We start from the raw sequence: 7,322 nt of genomic DNA, 5'->3' as shown, positions 1-7,322 counted from the left end.
CAGATCTGTATATGCAGAGACGTGTGCATATAGATTTCCCTCCTCTCACACAAAAAGGGGCAAGGGGGAATCAGCGGCCTCTGTGGCACCATCCTTCCTCCTCCCACCACCAACTTTTCCTGAAAGTCCAGAGTATGTATAGCATGAGATGGAGATTTGACAGCCTACGAGGAAGAGTGGGAGGGCCAGAGCATGGCTGGTCATGACATACATTGTCCACTCTCCAGCCCCAGCAAGATTTCCTGGAAAAGATAATACAGCCTCAGGTTGTGTTATCTTTTCTGTATAGTCCAGTCCAGAGTCCTTGATAGAACAACTCCACTAGAGCTGCATTGCCAGGAAGCTGGTGTGGTGGCATAGGAGATTACCCAGATTTGTGTACAGTCTATTCTCTGGATAAAGGCAAAACCAATAATCCTGACAATAATACAGAGTGCTCTGGCTGAGGGCTACCTAAGCTCCCCTGTGTGAGTTTTGGCATGGGGCGGGGATGATCCAGTTCCTAGAATCTAACAATGTCCTCAGGCATGTTTTTTCTACAAAGAAGGGAACCACAACCCTTATTTTAGAACTTCATGCGTTCTAGAATTGAGAACCTTGTAGAAATTTTGGACCTTAGAGTACTATTTAATAGTGAGAATAATGCTAGTTAGCACTTCATATTTACAACATAGTGTACAAAGCAGCTATTTTGTGATGCAATGTAAAAAATATGCTTAGTTTAAACACACTGTATAAAAAGAATTCTAAATGTTTTGTAAACTCTCTAAAATATTTTTCAAACGTATAGAAGTATCTCAGATTTAACACTTTGCAGTTCTCCCTGGCTGAATCTGGAAACCTGGTAATAACCCAAAGGCAGTAGTTGAACTGTAAACATTTTACAAAAGAATGTTATTTTTCATGCCATCGGTCATTCCTCAATTTTAAAAAGAAAAACAGCATTGCTCCCTGAACTCAATTTCAAGAGAAAAACAGCATTAATGAGAATAATAGTACTTAGGATTTGCATACTGCAGCATTTTTCATTTGCAAGGTATTTTCCGCACATTACGTAATTCTAGCATCCTTTAAGTATCATTAGCTCCATTATACACATAAGCAAACTGAGGAAAAGAAGCTGTGATTTGCTCAAGCCATGGAGGGAATCAGTGTCTGAACTGGAGTTAGAATGCTGGAGTTCCCAGCTCCCAGTCCTGTGCTATGCTGACGCTACTCCCTCAGGAGATCTATAGTGGAAAGTTGAGTGGCAGTGAAAGGAGGAAGGAATGTTCCCACTGGGAAAATCATTACTGGTTTTGTTCCTGCTAAGTTGGTCACCCCATATTGTTAAAATTTTTCATTACTGGTGATTTTGCCCTTGTAGCATTTGTTGCCATCGGCCACTTTAGTTTTGTGCATGGGGGAACATGAAGGTGGAGCAGGGGGTCTGCGCTATAGCAAACTGTCCATCAAGCTGCAGTTAGTTCAAGTGGCTCATTGCCACGCTTGTGGGAAAATCATTACATTAAAAACCTTTACAAATTAAAGCAATGTTTATTTGCTTTTATCTTAGGGCAATATTCTGCTCTCTCGTTCATTGATATTCTCAACCAGTAACATCACTGGGAGGGCCACATGTAGAACTAGTGCAAAATCTGTCGTAACGGGAGGAGATCCGCATCATAGCTCTACCGCAGTGGAGGAAGGAGAGAATTTTGCCCACCAACTAAGTTGAGGGCAGGAGAAGGATTTCAAGGCAAGGAATGGATATGCAGTAGCAAATGTAAGTGTTGTGGCTTGTGAGCAGATACACCAGCAAGGAGAAGGGAAAATAAAGGTCAAACCACAGTTCAGCCTAAGTTCCTTTCCCTAGCGTCTGCCCTGCTGTATTAACCTAAAGGAGATGCCAAAACACAAAGTAGCACAAAACACTAGCAACAGCCAAGTAAGTCTCCAGCTTTCACCAAGCAGGGAGGGAGGAAGCTTCTCCTAACTATCTCCTTATGATCCATTACAATTCCCCCATGAACTAACTTCTCTAGAGCTCTCCTAGCCCTTATAAAGTTCCCAAAGGTGGTCACCTGATTCTCTGATCACGTGACCTTGACTCGGTTCCCTGTGGGGGAACTACATTTCCCAGAACACTTGTTTTTAAAGGGCCTATGAGTCATAACAGACATACTGGGACATATGCATGGGCCCTGTTACATTGCCCACTGCAGAAACATTAGTAGGCCAAATCAGCTGGCCTGTGCAACACCCTTCCATTCACTGGTGTTATGGAGATCAGCCTATGGCCCAAATTCTAAGTGTCCATTTGAAAAATTATGTACCAGCCTGGGTCAAAACAAAACAAACAAACAGAAAGTTCCCAGGAAACTTGTGTTAAAATAGCTCAATGTAGTTCACTGAAAAGCACGTTACAGACAACGAGGACTGGGTTTTCTCTACTCTGTGAATATTTCATTCGGTACTATACTGCTATCAAATACAAATCCTCATCCGCCTAATTTGTAATAGAATTATACAACCCCAATACAGTTTTTATTGAATATTTCATTTCTGAGCCCAGAGAAATACTTCAGTGCCATAAACTGGGATTGTGGAAGATTCGGGTTTGTCTTCTAGAACCTGGCAAACAAGTTCTGGGGATGAATGCAGAATTGTCTCAATGTTAGTTGGCTGAGCCAGGTGACCCTTCTCATTTAAAGATCAGATTGAAATTCTAGTTTCTTATTGTACTTGCATTTGGAGCATGGTCTTTTGGACTTGTGTTTTACATTATTGACAAGTTATACAGTCCATTGGCTTTGCTGTGTGAGAAGGATATTGCTATCTTAGGAGGTAGGAAAAGTCATTAGTGGCCACCATTGCCACAATTACAGGAGGATGTAAGTCACCACACTCCTCCCTACAGGATCTGACTGTTAGAAAAAAGGCTACTTGCAGCTTCTCCACACATGGGTCTTGTTATCTTATGAGTTGGAAGTAACCAAGGGCCTCTGATCTAAACCTGTCAGAGGGAAAAGAAACAGCTTACCAGCACCAGTTCCTCAATGAGCTCCTCTGGTTTGTAGCACTCACCACTTGCGTGTGTATCTTGGCATATTAAATAAGACATTAGTGTAATGTGTCCTTGGTACAACAGAAGAAAGAATGTTGCTTCACAATGCAGGAGAGTTTTAACCAAGGAGCACACTAAACCTCATTCTTCACAGTCTTGCAACTTGTGTAGTCCTTTACATCTGTGCAGACTGGGAGTAAAACGCTACCATATCAGAATGGTACCATTTTACACCTTGAACAGATATATAACTATGCAAGGAGCAGGGCAGTGGAGAATTGGGCCCATTGGATCCTGTCATCCTGACTTATGTGGGTAATCCCATTCAAGGTAATAAGACTAATCACATAGTTAACAGTTGCAGGACACTGTGTCAGGCTGTGACACTGGCAGACCAGGTGCCAGCTCTTGCCAAGGTTGTAGGCTTCAGCTAGGCACTGACAAATTCATAGCTGGAAACCAAACTAGTTCACCTATATGTTAGTATTCAAAATAGGTATTAGACTTATAAGGATGTGTTTAGACTCTATGGAATGCTTGTAAGTTGCTGCATGCTTTAATTTCACTTGTAATGTCTGTATCCCATGCTATAAGGTGATATGTAAGTTTTGCTTTATAACTGTAAAAATGCTTGCTCTGAATCTGTGAACCAATAAGAATGGTCCATGGCCCATCAAGGACTACCAAAAGTAAATGGGCCATTGTGGAATATCATGATACAAAGACTTGGTTAATGGTCCTCTCACACCCATGAAGGTGCTCCATGTAAAAAAGCTCATCTCATCAGCTTGAATTCTGGAAGAAGGAAATAAAGATAGCTGACAAGAACATTTTAAATCTCTTTTTGCTGTTTGGACTCTCACAGGGCTGGAGCTTGGAAACAGAAACAGAGATCAACTTGGGTTAGCCCTAAAAGACATTCAGTGCTCATGGGCGCCAAGTTTGTATAATTTTTGGTGGTGCCCAGAACGGGTCTTAGCAGAGCTGTCTCATCCATAGGACGGACTGGGGCAACTGCCCCAGGCCCCATGCTTTGGGGGGCCCCATGCTTCAGGGGGATGCCGGGTCCAGGGCAGCCTCGGGGGTTAGTGGGGAGCCTGGCACCAGCAGAAGTGAACAACCCGGCCTCAGCCTGCCCAGCTCCACCCCACTGGCTCCCGGCATCACTCGGGGGAAGGGATGGAAGCCAGAAAGAGGCAGGGTGGAGGTGGGGGCTTGGGGGAAGGCATGGAATGGGGGTGGAGAGAGGGTGGGAACAGGCAGGGTGGGGGCTTAGGGAAAGGGGTGGAGTGGGGCAGGGTGGGGGCAGAGCAAGGGTAGCAGAGGCGGGGCGGAGCGGAGCAGGGAGGGCTGGGGCTGGGTCGCTCGCTGCTGCCAGTGCCAGGCCCCCCGCTCACCCTCCAGGTCTCCCTGGACCCCACATCTCCCTGAAGCACAGGGCCCCGCAAAGCCCCGGTCTATCCTATGGACAGGATGGCTCTGAAAATGTAGGCCCAAACACTGGTGGAGTGGGGCCCATGTTCCTGAATATTGGTGGAGCACGAGCACCACAGGCCCATATAACTCATCTCCTATGTGGATTGCTGACAGATTCTACAAGTCTGTCACCTTTTAAAAATACAGACTCATTTGTGCATATACGTTGCCTGCTTTAACCTGTACATAACTATCATTTCTTTTTTATAGTTAATAAATCATTAGTTAGCTTACTATAGGGTTAACTACAAGTGTTGTCTTTAAGTGTGAACTCTGAGGTACAAATTGATCTGGGGTAAGTGACTGGTCTCTCGAGACTGGAAGCAATCTGTATCTTTTGTGATCTTTGGTACATAGCAACCAACTATCACTAAGTCAAGCTTGCCTAGGTAGCAAGGTAAACTGGAATGCCCAAGGGGACTGCCTGTGACTCCTTGGTAAGATGGTTATAGTGCTTCAGGAGTTCACATTTGTTACTGGGTTGGCGAAGTCTGATTATAAAATATACAACCAGGTAGGGGTCTCTGCCCTCCTTTTTGACAGTCTGCCTTGAGGATGGCACTCACAGTCAGGAACCATTCCAGGCAGGGTAACACAGGCCCATAACTGTATTGTCACCCACACAGTCACTGAAAACCAAAGTCTGGAAATCAGGCAAAACTCCAAATGTTGATTACAAATACAGGTATCTGAGACTTAGAATCAGTAGAAGAAAGCATTAATCATACTGACAGTTGAAAAGAGGAATATTACTAGATTTGGAACTGTTTCTTTCAGAGCTGCAAGAAAGATAATGGAACCTATGCCCTGAAGATATTACATTATCATAGGCTAACATGTTTATTACGTTGTGGGAAATCTGTTGGAGTTCACAGAGCTCCCTATTGGCGCTTACATGGTTTTGGTCTTGTACAGCTTAATCTGCCTCCATATCCTTGTACACCTGTGTCGCACCACAGTGTCTGCAACTCAGCATTCTGGTGATGTTTTCCTCTTTTAGGATATGTTTTCCTTTCACTTTGTCATTTTCCTCATCGACATGCTGTGCTATCAGTTTGGATTTCACAGATTGTAAAATTAGTGTGGAACAACATTGAATGAGCTGTGAAACTTAATAGCATTTGCAAAAAGAAAAGGCGGACTTGTGGCACCTTAGAGACTAACCAATTTATTTGAGCATAAGCTGTAGCTCACAAAAGCTTATGCTCAAATAAATTTGTTAGGTTCTAAGGCGCCACAAGTCCGCCTTTTCTTTTTGTGGATACAGATTAACACGGCTGCTACTCTGAAACCTTAATAGCATTTGTGTGCATAAGAGGTTTGCCCCAGTCTCCATATTGCTGTTTGAAGAAAACAGTGAATGATTCTGTTTGTATATCTGATGACTACACAAGAGGAGCAGAAAGGAATCAATTATTAACCCTTCCCTTTCTATATATTTTCACTTTAATATGTTCATAAATCTTAGTTGGGGGAAAGAAAACTTTATGTCCTGTGATCCTCAGAACATAATTAAGCACTGAGCCCTAATTAACTAACTTAATGGAGGCATTAAGTCCAACCAATTTACATTGGTTAACAAAGAACCTAATATTCAGGCCCTACTTCTGTACTGCTTTCCCCCTTGTGCAATGCTTTATCCTGGGCAAAGTGAGCGTAAAACTCTACCCAATCAAAATGGTCAAGTAGACATCCACTTTGTAAGCAGCAGCATTCAATGCAATGTCTTTTTGTTGAAAAATGCCAGTTATTCAAAAATGAAATTTATCATGAAAAAAGTTAAAGCCTAAGTTTGACCTTAACCAGTTAAGCACATGCCAGAGAACAATCACTTTGTCTTGGCCCGAGTTTTGAAAGTGTTAGTTAGATCAAGCTGGATAACATGGTCTAACATCACACTTTTAAATACTAGTCTAGACCCGGCCTAAAACCCCAATGCTGGAATTATTCATGTAATAAAGTTAGTACAGTGCATAAGAGTTTGCAGGATCAGGGTCTAAGGCTTTGTCTAAATGGGAAAGATTTTTCAGTATGACCTCAAGTGTGAATTTAAATAGATATAATTACACTGATATAAGCCTCCCAAATGGACATTCTTATTCCAGTATAAAAGTGACTCTCTGTGATTTAGCTTGCAAAGCAAAAAAAGCCACTTTTATAGCAGAATAAGAGTGCACACATGAGAGGTTATACCAGTGTAAGTATACATGTATCGCTGATAGAACTTTCCCTTATTGCTGAAAATGTGTAATGTTGAAAGTGTTACTTTCAGAGCTACAATAACATTTCCACTTTTAAAAAACACTGGCCCTCACTTCTTTACTTTTTCTTTAATTGAGAAAAGGTAACACAAAAATCACACGTGGACTTTATTCCAGTGGGAAAATAAAAATTAAAAGAGAATGCTTTCCCCCACCCCCATCTTTTCCTTTTTCAGTTAGGTCCCTTTTTAAATAGGAAAAAAATGGGGGTGGGGGGGGAAGGCGGGAGGACAATTAAACAAAAGGTGAGAAAGTGGGATATTTAAAAAAAATTGAAATGGAGACATATTCAAATAAAATCCCAGCTGGAATATATAAAGCACATAACAGGCCCTGCCATTGATTTGTTGTGTGACCTTGAGTTAACCCATTTGGACATCAGCTTCCTTATCTGTAAAATGGGTATGATATTTTCCCTTCTTTGTGAAGTGCTTTTAGATCCTTGGAGTAGAGAGATCATATGTGCAGAATGTGGCTATGCTTTGTATGAGCTCCTCTTGTGTTGCTTTTTGAGTATTTACGGAGGGTTAAGCACACTG

This window comes from Lepidochelys olivacea (assembly GCF_965140295.1).
Source record: "Lepidochelys olivacea isolate rLepOli2 genome assembly, chromosome: 7".
In the NCBI taxonomy this organism is placed as follows: domain Eukaryota; kingdom Metazoa; phylum Chordata; order Testudines; family Cheloniidae; genus Lepidochelys; species Lepidochelys olivacea.
This window is presented reverse-complemented; position numbering follows the sequence as displayed.